We start from the raw sequence: 15,671 nt of genomic DNA, 5'->3' as shown, positions 1-15,671 counted from the left end.
TCAAATGCTAGGATATAAATTTGATTTATACTTTGGTCAGTTTTGCTTTGAAAGTATTCTTCCATCTCTATAAAACTTACTCTTATATTCTGATGTTGTGTTATCAGTCCAGTAAGAGTGAATGAAAACATTGATTCAAACGCTTTCCTTGGGTTGGAAAAACAGCTCAGTACACACTGATGGGTAGTTGGTGGCCACGTGTTTACATTATCAGTAGAAAACAGTACACAGATGAGAGTAGCCTACTCATAAGCAGGAAAACACAGGGTTGTTAGCTTGTGTCAAAGGCCATATCTAATGACTAGATTGGAGGAATTGTGGGAATAACTCTAGACTCGGAATTGGGAGACCAGCATTCTTGATCTAACTCTTCACTGACCAGCTAACTTACTGTAGGGAATGCATTAAATTTCTTTGAGTCTCAAATTTTCATCTTGCAAACATAGCCCATATTGGCAGTGGAAGAGCAACCTCCCTTTTACTTTTCTTCTTAACACAGGTATTTATAGTGTCATGGTTGTGTGTGATGGATTGCTGGCTGCTTCTTAACAACCAGCAAGGTGACCTGGTCTATCAGTCAGAGAAGTGACTGCTTTGTGGAAAAGAAGATCAATTTAAAAATAATAGTAATACTAGATTTGTGTTTCAAAGTTTGGTAGATTCACTTACTTAAATTCCAATCTGTTAATTCCATGATGGTAAGGACACTTGGCCTAGTGCCAAGTACAAGATGGGCACTTAAATTCTTGACAACGGTGATAATGGAGGTAGAAAGCAGTGTGATCATAGCCTAGAGCCAGGTACATAGTAGGTGCACAATAAACAGTAGTTAAGAGAATGAATGAATCAGATCAATGATGGTTATTGAGCCACTCCTTTTCTGTTTCCATGGTGAGCTCTAGCAGTAGAGAAGTTACCTCATCCCCACTGTGATCTCACAACTTCTCTGCCTTTCAGGCTTCCTCTGCTCTGTCTATCAACACCTGTGAATTTTCTAAAATGCTCCCTTGAGTGCTATGCACTGGTGAGAAAGGTCTGTGTCCTCATAATCCCATTCACATGACAAATGAGCCTGGGTTATTCAGGATTGTGAAACTTTTCTTCAACTATCAATAGGGTCTGTAAAATTATGATCTTACACCATAACTTTCCAGTTAATAATAATCTCTTTATTGCTTATACAGTAAAACAAATGAAAAAAAGTATCAAGAGCCATGCATTTGCATAGATAAATGTGAAGATTTGAGTCAGCACACCCTCTTAGACCTTTAAACAAAGATAAGTGGGAAGGAAGGTGATCAATGAGGCATAAGCATAAACTGTCCAGAGTCTCCATGATCTCAGATTTAAAAGTAAACTTTAGGTAATTCCTACAAGGACTTTCACTCGTTAGCTTTCTCTCTCTTCTCATTTCCTTCTCCTTAAATAAAAGAACATGATTGTTTTGGTAATTGATATATAACTAATTAAAAACAATTTTTGTCTTAGCAGCTAAAATAATGCTGCATCTCTCCTTTTATATTTGTCTTTACATTGGAAAAACCTTGTTACTACCGACAGTAGGATGCTCTAGATTTGAAGTAGCTGCTAGACTCTGGTCAATAACTTACCATTCTCTGCTAAATTTCTCAGATAATGCAAAATCAATTAATCCAAGCCTGATTAACTTCTGATGGAAGGTTTCTTTTAAAGATAACACAGCTGAGTGGTGAACACACAATGCAATATATATAGATGATGTATTGCAGAATTGAACACCTGAAACTTATGTAACTTTACTAACAATTGTCACCCCAATTAACTTTAATAAAAAAAAAAAATGAAGCCAAATATGTATAGTTCCTTCTCTTCAGGAATTTAGACTGCTTATTATTTTCACTAAAAAAATTAGTTGCACTATTATTTCTTAACTCCTGTTCTTCCCTTGCCTACCCTGGCTCACTTTACAGCAGTGTCCCAGCTAGAGCTACTGCATCAGAAGCTGGGGTGGGCCACTACACATTTTAGGAAGGATGGCAAGCCGTTCTGGTGCCCGCTCCATTCTGACATTTGAGAAGCGTGGTTTACATCATCACTCTCCACAAGGTCCCCTAAGCAGAAACCTGGAAGGAATTCTTTCTAATTCTTTTTCCTTACTTCCCACATTAAAAATTTAATGTGTTCAAACCTCAAACAGGGCTTTTAAAAATCCCTTTTTCTTCTACATTTCCATATCCCCTGCCTTAAGTCAAGTCCTCCTAATTTTTCTCCTGATTCATAGTAGTGACTCTAATCAGTATCTCTGCTTCCTTTTTCAGCCCTCCAGTCCAGTCTCTATACTGTGACCAAAATAACTGTAAAACACATGTGGGTTTAGGCCATCCATGGCAAGCAAGGTCCCTGTGTGTACTCGAGTCCACGCTCATTGGCATGGTATAGAAATCCTTTCTCCACTGACTGTTCCTAACCTTGCCTATCTCATTTTGATATCCCTGAGTCCTTCCCTTCACTTGTATCCCAGGTTCTAATTACTCTGGCCCACTTCAGACTCCTCAAATATAATGGGTTCTTTTATTGCCCTGCATTTTCATGTTCTTTACTCTGCTTCACTTTCTTTGTCTATCTGGCATACTCTTAATGATTCTTCAAGATCCATTTCACAGGTCACCTTCTTTCTGGAAATTTATATCACTCCCTCCCTGCCCGTCTTTCTTAACATAATTAATTCCTTCATATCTCTATTCCCAAGGGACTATGTGCATAGCTCTATTACAGTGCTTAGCGTGGAATAAAATGTATGAATGTATGTGTCTGTTTTGTACAAGAGGTTAAAATCTCTGAGGGTAAGGATCAGTTTTATTCATCTTTGTATCTCCTGTTCTTGGCACTTAGTAAAATGTTCTATATTGTGTGTTGAATTGGATGTGTCAAACCTTGTTGCTTTTCCCTTTTATTATATGAGGAAGAAATTGCCAGCCCTGTATTATAGAAGGAGGGAAAGTTCTTGCCCCAGAGCCACAAGCAGGCCAGGCAAAGTCTTTAGGAGGAATGGGGTTCTCTGTGGGGCTGAAAAATTGACCTTGGTACTGAGACATATGTAGGTCTATAACCTGAGATTACCCATCCCATTTGCCTATGAACTTCTTGAGGGCAAGGACATGTCTCTTTTATCATTGTGTCCCCAGAACCTAGTAGTATTAGTTTTCCATTGTTGATGTAACAAATTACCACCCAGTGGCTTAAAAGAACACAAATTTATTTTATAGTTGTAGAGGTTGGAAGTCCAAAATGGGACTAACTAGGCTAAAATCAAGGTGTAATAGAGCAGAGTTCCTTTTTGGAAGCCTTGGGAAGAATCCACATTCTCACCTTTTCCAGCTTCTATAAGGTTGCCCATATTCCTTGGCTCGTGACATCCTTCCATCTTTAAAACCACAATGGCCGCTTGAGTCTTTCTCATACTGCATCACTCTGACACTTTCTTCTGTCTCCCTCTTCTACTTATAAGGACCCTTGTGATTATATTGGACCTACCTGGGTAATTCAGGATAATTTCCTCGATTCTAGGTCAGCTGATTTGCAACCATAATTTCATCTGCTGCCTAAATTCTTCTTTGCCCTTTTACGCAAACATATTCATAGGTTCTAGAAATTAGGACCTGGACAGTTTTCTTTTTTTGAGGGTCCATATAACATTATTCTGCCTGTCATACTAGTATGGGGCCTAGCTCACATTAAGAGATAAATAAACTTTGCAGAATGAATGGACAGGGTCTATGGTGAGTGTGGCCTGGCTTTAAGCCTCAGGGCTGTCAGAACAACTGTAAAAACAATGCTGATTGGAGTGTGGTTGGGGGTGAGGGAGAAATTCCCTGATAAGAATGAAGAGCTTCAGCTACATGGCCTGATGATTGGTTATTTTGTTAGAAGCCAGTGTCACAGACTGACCCTAAAGTAATCCCCAATGAATCCCACCTCCTGGAGTTCAGAGATTTGTGTAATACTCTCTGCCAGACTGTAGGCAGGATCTATAACTGGCTTGTAAGCAATGGAATATGGCAAAGATGTAGGGATATCACTATCATGGTTAGATAATTTACATGGCAAATGTGATAGGATCTCCTTCCCATGATTATATGGTCTTAGACTGGAGCTGGAGACTTTCCTTGTGGGCTTGATAAAGTGAATAACCACATGGGAGACACCCACATTGCAGGTGGCTTCTAGAAATGGGAGACAGCCTCTAGGACCTGTGAGCAACCTCTAGCCAATATCTAGCAAAAAACCAGGGCCATCAGTAGCATAGCCCAAAGGAAATGAATCCTGTTAACAAGTTGAATGAATTTGGAAGCAGATTCTTCCCCAGATGAGCTTCTAGATGAGAATGCAGCCCAGTCATCACTTTGATTTCAGCCTTAAAACCCTAAGCAGAGGGACAGTTAAGCCATGTCCAGACTCCTACAGGAACTATGAAACACTATATGTGTGTTGTTCTAAACTGCTAAGTTTGTTTTACTTTGTGTGCAGAAATGGAAAACTCCTGCAGGGAATTTGGGAATCATGGACCAGATGGAGATAGAGCTGGGCTGCCCATGCTTGTGGGGCAAAGAAGACCTGACAGTATTTTGCTGGAAAAAAGAGGAAGAGCAAGTTGAAACTCATTACTCTATCCAATGGTAAGTGAGAAAGATGGGAAGAGAATGTATTGCTCTGATTTCTGCGGGCTTCCTCCTAGCCCTTCCTGAGGCCATCAGTTGGAATTGAACTTCATAGCGGGAGACTTTGCTTCATTAATCCTCACAGTGCTCTGAAAGAAGGCTTCTTAGGCTTCCATTTTCTTTCAGACAGAATCGCAGAGAGGTCCCACTTTCTAAAACCATAAAAAAGATTTAGGAAAATAGCTGGGCTTAGATGAATAACACTCATTGTACCTAACAGTTAAGTTATTAAAATTGTGTGCTGGGCTTACTGAATATACTGTTTAACATCCCTATTCTGTATTTATAAAGATCAGTCAAAACTCAGCTTAGGTTTTTGAAAAAAAATTATTTGAAGAGTCTATTTTAAATTTATCAAAAATATTTAGATGTAGGTGGAAAACATGGAGGAGGTAGTGGGAGACATGGACATGAGCCTTTTCTGGGGAATGCCCTAGGTCTTGAAAGGCACTTGTCTTCCAGCAGAGAGTCATCCTCCCTGTGGCCATCCAAGGGCACATGAGAGACACCATAGAGCCTGTCCTTCTTTGCATGAGACACAGCCTAGAACTACTTATTCAGCAGGGGCAATGGTTCACCCAAATGAGTGTCTTGCCCTTAGGAAAAGGCCCACGTGCATCCAGCTGGCCCAGCAGAGGATTTTAAAACCCTTCAGCACAGCAGAACCCTCACACTCGGTCTTCCCCTGAAACTCCTTGCTGGTTAAATGTACACCACACATTAACCATTAGCTCCCACAACCCTGCCATCTCATAGTGTGTGAGACGTCAAGGTGATAGACATGGGTTAGAAAAGCAGTGGAATGGGAGTTTGAACCACCCAGTTCTATCTAAGAGTATCACATGTTGGTAGGATGAATGTGGACAAATCACATGACCTTTCTTAGGCACAGTGTCTATCTCTGTTTAAAACTAAAATAACTACTAATCCACAAAATGGTTGCGAGACTCACATGAAATGCCACATAGGCTATAGAATGCCTAATATAATTACTACTACAAACTATTTGCATCTCTTGGGATAGTATCCCCCCAAAGCTCACCAACAGCAAGGAACATCAATGTATGTCTGTCTCCTCTCCTTGTACATAGGTCCTCAAAGGACTAAACCTTCCTGGGAAAACCAAGTGGAAATAAATGTGCCCTGACTAAATGCTGAGGGAGGATCTTTGTGTCCACCCACCAAGAGCAGCTCCAGAGTCGCTGAATTACACTATCTCCGTTTTTATGTTTCCTATCTCTTTGTTGAAATTCTCCCTTAGATCACTGAGCATCCTTACAACCAGTGTTTGGAAATCTGTGTCTGGTAGATTGCTTGTCTTTATTTTGTTTGGTTGTTTTTCTGGAGCTTTGTTCTGATCTTTCATTTGGGATATGTTTCTTTGTCTCCCCATTTTGGCTGCCTCCCTGTGTTTGTTTCTATGTATGAGGTAGGGCTGCTATGTCTCCTGGTCTTGATAGAATGGCCTTGTGGGGACAAAGCCCCAGAGAGCAGTTTCCAGGCTCTCGGCCTCATGTGGAGGGGTGCTGGCTTGGGTAGTAGATGGCCATCAGCTGTGGCTAGTTGGCTGTCAGCTGTAGCCAGTTAGCCAATTGGCCACTGATGTAACTGCCGTGTCTGCACTGGGGAGGAGGAGTCGGTCGGTTGGCAGAAAAGTGGACAGCAGGTTGCACATCGTGTGAATCCAGCCTCCAGTGAGACTATAGTGGTATGAGTCCCCTACCTATGGCTCCGTGGGTGTTCCTTTTTGGCCTAGCCATATCCTGCATTCTTATGTGGGGAGCGGGAGCAGAGACCCCGCAGGCCACCCCGAACGACAGGCCTTCTGTAGTAGGTGTGCTGTGGGGTTCAGTGGCAGTCTTCCTGATCACCTGAGCTAGGTGCTTCAGGTGTATCCCTTGTGTGGGTTGTGTGTGCCTTCCTACTGTCGTTGAGACTTGCTTGCTGTTTGCACATCAGTGGGAGTGATTGATCCTTGGGCTGATTAGTTGTGAGGACTGGCTGTAACTACAGTGGAGGAGCTGTTGTGCAGGGGATGACCCTATGGAGCAGGATTTGCTTGAGCTCTGGTACTTGCCCAATGTGCCCTTTGTGTGTGTTGTCTCTGGAAGTGTTGCTCTGGCTGGGTTGAAAGCTGGCTACCAGGCATGCCAGTCTCAGTGCCTTCTGGGAGGGGCCTCATCACAGGCCAAGTTCAGCCACAGCCTGTGCCCTACCTGGGGCTATCTGGTATGAGCCACAAAGCAATCTGCTGATTGCTGCCACCTACATTGGGCTTAGAGGTGCCACGAGAAGCCAACTGAGACTGGCAGTTGCTAGTGCTGGGATTGGGATTGCTCAGCCAGGTATATGGGACATGCTGAAGCCAGGTGCTACTTATTTGGGTTTTGTGAACCTTTCAGAGATTTTAGGAAAGTCTGTAGCATGAGCCAAGACAAGCTGTTTATATGGTAAAGCCACTGGAAGCAACTTGGGTGGGCCTGAAAGTTGGATGTGGCAGGGTCTCAGGGAATGAGGGCAAATGAATGGTGTTAGCCGCCAGGTTGATGGAGACACAGATATGATGGCCACCTGTGTCTGCATGCAGGGAGGGGGCAGGACTAAATTAAGAAATAATGGCTTCTGTCAGCTCCTGCTGTCTGGGAGAAAGCTGCTCATAAAGCCCTCAGCCCTCAGCCTGACACTTCAGTTCCTCCCTGTATGTCCCTGGTGCCTTTCAAGCTGCTGCCCTAGCACTGGAGCTCAGAACAAGTGAGTTGGTCAGTGAATAAGTCCATGCCTAGGCCCTTTAAGAGGAGCACCTGGGAGTGTGGTTGCCCTCTGTCTCAGCCACAATCTCTGCTGCTTTTCACAGCCATAGTTGTGGAGACTTCTCTCTCTGGTACTGAAACCCTGGTCTTCCAGGGAGGACCTCTGTAGCAGAGATATCCTTTCCAATTTTTAATGGTCATATGCGCATTTGGGACCATACCGTTACATGTCTCTGCCCCTCTTGCCAGTCTCAAGGTGGCTTCTGGTATATATTTTTAGTTGTAGGGCTTTGGTTCAGCTAGACTTCTGTAGTTTAGTTGTGATTTTAATGTGGTCATGAGAGGAGGTAAGCACAGCATTAACCTACTCTGCCATCCTTACCAGATCCTAGATGATAGATTTTTATACAGTGACTTTTGCCTAACCAGTTTCCTCATTCACATATGGAATTATTGAGTGTGAAAGATTAATTGAAGTGTCCCACATGATTGCACGGCTAATTCTTACTAGAATCCAGTTTGCAAGCTCAGAGTTTCATATTGTTTTCACATATAAACTCTATTATCAGAATTTATGGAAGATAATAACAGCCTGTTAAATCCATGCTCCTGCTTTAAAAAGAACTTAAATATATCCAAATCATCCCAGACATATAGTGATCTCTCTTTAGAAATATTTCTGAAAGAGGTGACATGATTCTTTAGTGTCTAAGCTTCAATTTCAATTGATGTCTCCTAGCATTTTGAATAATAATCATCCTTATCTTCCTTGGTTAGATATTGATTATTGCCTGAAGTTTGTTGCCATTTTTCATAGGCCTGTTTCATAGACTTTCTTTTTTTCTTTTTTTTTTTTTTTAATTTATTTTTTAAATTTATTGGGGTGACAATTGTTAGTAAAATTACATAGATTTCAGGTGTACAATTCTGTATTACATCATCTATAAATCCCATTTTCATAGACTTTCTTGTTTTGGACTGAGGAACAAAGGCTGAGTTGCTTGGGTCATGCCTACTTTGCCTTGGGTAGGGCATCAGGTTGTATTTGGAGCAAAGCTAAAAGGGACATTCCATATGGGCTGAGCATCTAGATATGATTTGATCTAGACCTCTTGTATGGCAGCAAGAAGAACATGACTGTTGTGCCCAGATGAAAAGATACTAGGTTGTTTGATTCTGGCTCAGAAAGAGGCAGAGATAAGGTTCTGGCATAACCTCCTTCCAGAGCTAAACATGGAATCACAGAATATTAGGCCTGGAAGACACTTTAGAATTTATCTTGTTCAACCCCACATTTTACAGTAATTGATGTGAGGCCTGAAACATGACTTTTCTAAGAATCTATAGCTAGTTAGTGGCAGGCTTAGAACTTGGAAGCTCCTATATGTCATAACTATTGTTCATCTGGTTTTGTTTATTTTCTATCTTTGCTATTTCTGTTTTTTATCTACCTCATTCAGTTATTGACATAATAGAATACACACACACATACACACATACACCTTCTTTCCCAAATTTCTGGAGTTGATGGTGGTGCTGATAGCCAAGGTCCAAATCTACAAAAATGTTTTGAATGCTTATTATGAAGGTAGTGTGGTAAAGTAGTGTGGTAAAGTAGAAAGATCACTAGATTTAGGGTTAGGAGAACAGGGCTTGCCTTCGGTTCTCAGATATTTATAGAGGGAATATGCTTTTTTTAGTCTAGGTGTCCTCATGTATAAAATTCAGATAGAGAGTTAAAGGTAAGATAGAGAGGAGAGGAATGGCTTGGGAGCATCTCAGGGTGAGGCTGGAACAGTGGGGTCCAATGATTATGTTGGTGTGAGTTTGGCTACCTTTGAGACCTGTTTGTGAAAGTGCATTGTATACTTCAGTGTGCTCTCCACTGCTTACAAAGTTTTGCTTAACTTGGCCTTGAGACTGGGGCTCTAAGCTCAGCCTGCCACCAATAGCACCATAGGCTATCCATTGTGATTCAAGACATTTGCGCCCTTAGGTAACTCTTCTGTGGCCTTGGCTGTGGCACCAAGCAGCAGGTATGGTGGTGGCTGTGGGGAAGAGCATTCCAGATCTACTGAAAGGGAAAGCACACAACTTGGGGAGCTTTCCAATCGGAGCCTCATATTTACCAACAAAATTGTTGTGAAGAGTTAAAGAGGAAACATAGGTCAAAATGCTTTTAACTGCTATGGGGAGGTAACATTGATTGAGAGTCTAATTTCAATGGCTATCTTATTATTTTCCTTTTCATTTATTAGATTTGTAATGAAGCAGAAGTAACTTTCGTTACTCAGGGAACATTGGAACCACCCTCCCTTGCTTCCTTAGCACTCGAGAAGTTGACTTTGATATCGCCATGTAGGTCATTCCAGGCCAGTCCAAGTAGAAGCTCAGAGCAGTATTTGGCAAGGGAGAGAATTAGAAAATGTACCAGAATTATACCCCACCATAATGGAAATAAGAAAACAATCTTGGATTCTGGGGAGAAATTTACCAAAATGAAAATTCAACTGTGGGGAACTCCAGTTTGGAAAGATTTTTTGAACTTTGTAGTTCTTTTACTTCACTTCTTAGCAAAAAAGAGAAATCAATAAGCCACAAGCAGTTTCTGAGGGGCAAAGAAAAGCATGATTTTTTTTTTTTTAAGTGGGAACTTTTTGGAGACATTCTGAGAAAATCAAATGGCTTGGAATGAATAATTATTCCAAGGTTACAATTTGGGGAGCAGAAACAGAAGTTGGGAAGGGAAACCTTGTAATGTACATGACAAAGTCCAAAGAGATTGAGAATAAACAAGAAGGTTTTTCCAAGCCAGAAATTAATTTATCTTTATGTAAAGTGTTTGATTAAGTCAGAGGAGCCAAAAACCTTATGTACAATATTTTAAACTTTAAGACAAAGCAAAATCCAAAGCATACTCAAACAGATTGTTTTCTGTGATGGTACAAGAAGGTGATATATATTTCAAAGTTTTTACTGTGTATCTAGTTAAGATTTTTCAACTTCTCTGCAGCCTCTGCTAAGAACCTATTGCAAAGTCTTCTTTGTAACCTATACTAGTAAATCTCTGCTGGCTTGCATATCATGTATCTCATATGAATAAGACAGTGAAGATGGCTAGAATGTTAGAGCTGGCTGGTGGTTGCCTTAAAAATGGTGTTGGAAAGCAGGATGTGGAGACTTATGAAGCTGTTTGTAAAGACTTAAACATTAGCAAGAAAGATATGACACTTATCCTCATCAACTGGTCACAGATATGCTTGTTTAGCATTTCCCTTGATACACTGGCCATTTATCAAAACTTCTTTTTCTCCTGACCCAAGCCAGTTTCTCAAATTCTGCATCCTGCAGGAAGAGAAGTTGGGTTAACATCCATTATTATTCAGCTTCAGCTTCAGGTGTACAGTGCAGTGGTCAGGCATCTATATCGTCCATGACATAGTCTCTCTAACAAGACAAGACAAATATCCATTGATTTGGGAGAAGGGGGTTATCACTTTGTGAGGGGTATAAATATATAACTATTGTATTGTTTTGTACACCTGAAACTAAAAAAAAAACAAAAAAAAACACACAAATGATAACCAGTAAATAAAATAAATAAATAAAAAATAAAGAATAAGTTGGGTTAAGACTATGAGTTCCCCAGGGTTTTCTTCAGTATTTGCTTTCCTTATTGAGGTCTCCTTTACCTAAAAATTTTATAGACAACCACACAAGTAGAAAACAAGCAAAACCCAAAACGAGAGAAGTGATGGATTTTACCAGGGATTACGACACCCCCTTCCTTCCCACTCACTCAAATTCAAGCTGTCTTTCAAGGGAGTCCTATTCAACAGTTTCTGGGCAGGTTTTTCAAGACCACTCCTCAATTTTTCCATCTCTGAATTCTTATCATATTAATAATCTACCTCGTGCTATTGGGATTAGTTTGACTCATGTGCTTCCTGATCTCTTGTAGGTATGTGTTAAGTAGTCATATATCTCAACTCGAAATTATGGGCTCTGTGAGGGCAAAGACATTCTATACTTCTCTTCTATACCTGCACATTGTAGGATGTAATAACTGTATTTGGGTGCTGATAAGTACTGAAGAACAGAGAAAGTCCTCAAAGATAAGGATATATATATATATATATATATATATATGTATATATATGTATATATATGTATATATATGTATATATATGTATATATACACACACATACATACATGTATATATGTACACATATATGTATATACATATATGTATATACATATATGTATATACATATATGTATATACATGTATATGTACACGTACATATATGTAGATACATATATGTATATATGTGTATATATATGTATATATATGTGTACATATATATATATATCCATATACAGAGGGTGCCAAAAAAATGAATACACTTTTTTAAAAAGGAGAACTGTATTAAAATTGTAATACTCAGTATATACCGATAACAAAAGATGAATACAAGTCACGTCTGACTTCTGCAATTATAAGAGGTGCGCAAAGTGGTTCCCATCAGTGTCCAGACACTTCTGATTATGGCGGACTACTGTGTTCTCAGTCTTATTCCTGAACTGTATTTCCTCTTACTGTAAGTAGCAAGCACATTGTTGGGCTACATGATTCTTCTATTTAAAAGCAACTGTTCTAAATTCAGAAAAACAAAATTAAATAAATTCTGAGAAGGGAATGAGCAATGGTAATAGGCTCAACACCCTTTTGTTAGAGGATTAAAACATTAATCATCCTATTATCTGCTATTTTGAGCCTTGCCAAAGTTGCTGGGGGTCGATAGGAATTAGTTCCAATTAAAGAACTTTAGAACTTTCCCTCTTATATCACCCACTGTTTTGGATTGAAAGAAGATGAATGATGATAACAAGGTCTCAATAGTCTAATTGCCGTTGCTTTCCATTTTTTTGCTAAGAAATTGTAGAAAAGGTCACTTAGGATTTAAAAAATTAAAAGCTTCATTGTCAGCAAGTATCTCTAATGCATATAATTACTATTTTAGATTATCAAGAAGGCCTAAAGACAGACATTTTATTTTAATGCTCACTATTCAATTGCATTAGTGACATTTGCTAATAACCCAAGGAAGTTTCCTACTGTGCTGGTGAGTTTCGAGTTGTAAAGTGTCACATTTTGACATGGGATGCTAGCCTGTGTATAATACACATAAAGAGAGCAAGAATCAATAAGCATGTCAATTTAAAAATGTTAAAAACCTGCAATATTCCCCAATAACTCCATTAGGAAAGACAAAATGTAATGGACAGTAACAGAAATTTCTTGACAGACTGCCCACTAGACTGCTTTACAGAATTGGCACAATTTACATTTAAAAAGTTAGGAGAATCCTGGCAGATTGAAGTTGGCAGGTAAACTAATTCTGCAAAGTAGTAAACATGGGTAGGTTAATTGCTAAAGCTTCAAGAAGCGTCCTTCCTTGGTGCATTGATTAAAAATAAAAAAAATTCAATGTTTCCAGCCTTTAGAGAATAACCTTGTATGATTAAGAAAATATTGGATAGTTAATTTATTCAGTCTTTGATATCTTTCATTTATTCCTCTAACAGCCTCCCTGGACTTTGAGATGAAAGCTCAGTGTGTCATTACCAGATGTTAAATTTATTTGTGCATGCTAGTAAAACACTTAGTGACCAGTTTATTTTGTTATTTGGAAAAAGAAGAAAGATGACTCAGTTTAGAAGTTTAGATGTACTCCAATATGGTGCTTTGGCTGAAAGAAAGTGTTATCTAGCCTCCTATAATGAGGAATGTACTTATTGTGCCAAGTGGAATGTCATGCATATATATTTTAAAAGTTTCTTAATTTTCCTGTTTATGAAAGTAACAAGTGTTCATCATGGAACATTTGAGTTGAAAAGGAAAAATAAATTACTGGAAATCTCATATAAAAAACCCTTAACATTTTAATTTTATTTTTTCACTTTTACTGTGCAGAGCTTTTTGTGCACAGTTGTCCATCTATGTGCTCACTTTTGGATATTTTTTCCCCCCAGCTTAACATTATAACCTAAGAATGTGCCTATGTTGGCTCAAATTATGAATGGATAGGTGAGTTCTCTTGAGTAGGGGGATCCATAGTTTACCTAGCCATTATCATATTGTTGAATATTTGAGTAGTTTTTAATTTTTCACTACTTTAGTAGAGCTGCAAAGGAGATCTTTGTGAACATCACTTTTCGGTATTTTTGTATTATTTTTCTACGGTTGAGTCACTAGAGTAGAATTTTTAGTCGAAGGGTATGATAATATAATGGGATTATAAAATAGAAGTTGTGGCTGAGGCAACATAGTACAAGACATAATATATTCCGTAGGAAATATTAGACAAGATGCCAAATTTTAAGGAGATTATTAAAAGCCAGTTACATTTGACTTAATTCTTTTATAACATCAAGAGTATAAAGGGGTTATGATTTGATTATTAAAGGGAATTTTGGGTGCAAGTTTTCTTTGCTGTGGGTTTCCCTTCTTTCCCTCCAAGGAAATGAATGGGGTCTGCCTGCACCTCACCTCACCTTAGATAACTTATTAATGCCTCTGTTGGTTTGAATGACATGTTGAACCAGTTTCTGACTTATATCCTAGAGATCTAAATGGTGGGTGACAGTCTGGCTAAATGCTGTGATGAGGACACAGAGGAGAAATTGCCAAATGGGACAATTTGAAATCCCAAAGTTTGTCCAGGAAAGGATTTGTGGGAATTTCTCGTGGGCCACATGTTGGCAGTTACATGAGAGAACGCCAGCGTAGCTTCATCTTTGGTTCTGTCCAACAAAGCTATATGACAATGCAGCAGATTCCTGGAGTCTGAAAAGGTACAAGCCTGAAAAAAGGTACATTTGCCATTGTTGAGGATACTCAGGTCTCTGAAAACCCATGAAAGAAAAAAGAAAGAGAGAAAACAAATATGGTGGCATAAATGGAAAAAAAATTTAAAATTTGAACGTGTTGAGTTGAAGGTACCGGTGAGCTATTCAGATGGAGGTGCCTAGAAGGCAATGGAGTGTCCCAGTTGGAGCTCAGAGAGGCCTCAGCTAGAGATGTGGATATTGGCTCAATCATGTGTACAAGAATGTTGGTGGCTTGAAACTGTCTAAAGAGGGTATTGAGTGAGGTGAGAAGAATTCTGGCTTCTGTCTGTCTGGAAATGGATGAAAAACTAGCAGAAGAGACTGAGAAGGGAAAAAGAGATTGATCCAAGGAGATCCAGGACTAAGCAGCTTCCTCACCAAGGTGGGAGAGGATTCTAAGTAGGGTGTAGTATATAAAGAGGCCAAGTAGGTTGGATTTTAAGACTAAATTGTTTGGGGCAAGTAGTGGGACACTGGTGATTGTAAAGGCTAAGCCTCCCTGTAATGATGGCAGCAGGCACCTGACTGAATAGTGAATGGGTAGAGAAAGTGACTCTGTATGAAGATCATTCTTTCTAGGATCTTGATTGTGAAAGGAAGACCAGATATGTTATAGTGAGAGAAACGCTTAAAAGATCAAGGGAAAGACTTGAGCACTTGTGTAGGTCAAGGTAAGATGTCAATGGAGTGCTTTGCTTTATTGTACTTCACAGATTCTGCATTTTTAACATTGAGGTAAGACCCTCTACCGGCAAAAAGATTATGCCTCACTGAAGGCTCAGATGATGGTTAACATTTTTTAGCAATAAAATACTTTTTAAAATTAAGGCATGTACATTGTTTTTAGACATAACACTATTGCATGCTTAATAGACTATGTAATATAACATAAATATAACTTTTATATGCCTGGGAAACCAGAAAAATCATGTGACTTGCTTTATTGTGATATTTGCTTTGTTGTGGTGGTCTGGAACTGAACCCGCAATATCTCTGAAATATTCCTGTAGTCCTCCCTTATCCATGGTTTTGCTTTCCAGTTTCAGTTATCAGCAGTAAATCCGGGTCCAAAGATATTAAACAGAAAATTCCAGAAATAAACAATTCATAAGTTTTAAATTGGGTACCATTCTGAATATCTGAATAATGTGGTGAAATCTCATACCATCCTGCTCTGTCCCACCAATAATGTGACTCATCCCTTCATCCAGAGAATCCACACTGTGTGTGCTACCTGCCCATTAGTCACTTGGTAGCCATCTCTGTTATCACATCAACTGAAATGGTATTGCAGTGCTTGTGTTCAAGTCACTCTTATGTAGCCTAACAC

The 15,671-nt window shown here is 39.4% G+C and overlaps 1 protein-coding gene across 1 annotated transcript in view; it reads left to right on the top strand.

Moving 5' to 3' along the window:
- Positions 1–15,671, top strand: part of ZPLD1 (zona pellucida like domain containing 1) — a 509,293-nt gene that overhangs the window by 267,822 nt on the left and 225,800 nt on the right. Inside the window, exon 3 of the mRNA XM_074332508.2 lies at positions 4,507–4,655. The gene's annotated coding sequence lies outside the window, so the exon portion shown is untranslated. The remainder of the gene's footprint in view (positions 1–4,506; positions 4,656–15,671) is intronic.

Source organism: Rhinolophus sinicus, chromosome 17, assembly GCF_057876585.1.
Source record: "Rhinolophus sinicus isolate RSI-liver-muscle chromosome 17, RSI-T2T, whole genome shotgun sequence".
NCBI classification, from domain to species: domain Eukaryota; kingdom Metazoa; phylum Chordata; class Mammalia; order Chiroptera; family Rhinolophidae; genus Rhinolophus; species Rhinolophus sinicus.
Note: the sequence above shows the minus strand (reverse complement) of the source record. Positions and strands in the feature narration are given on the sequence as shown.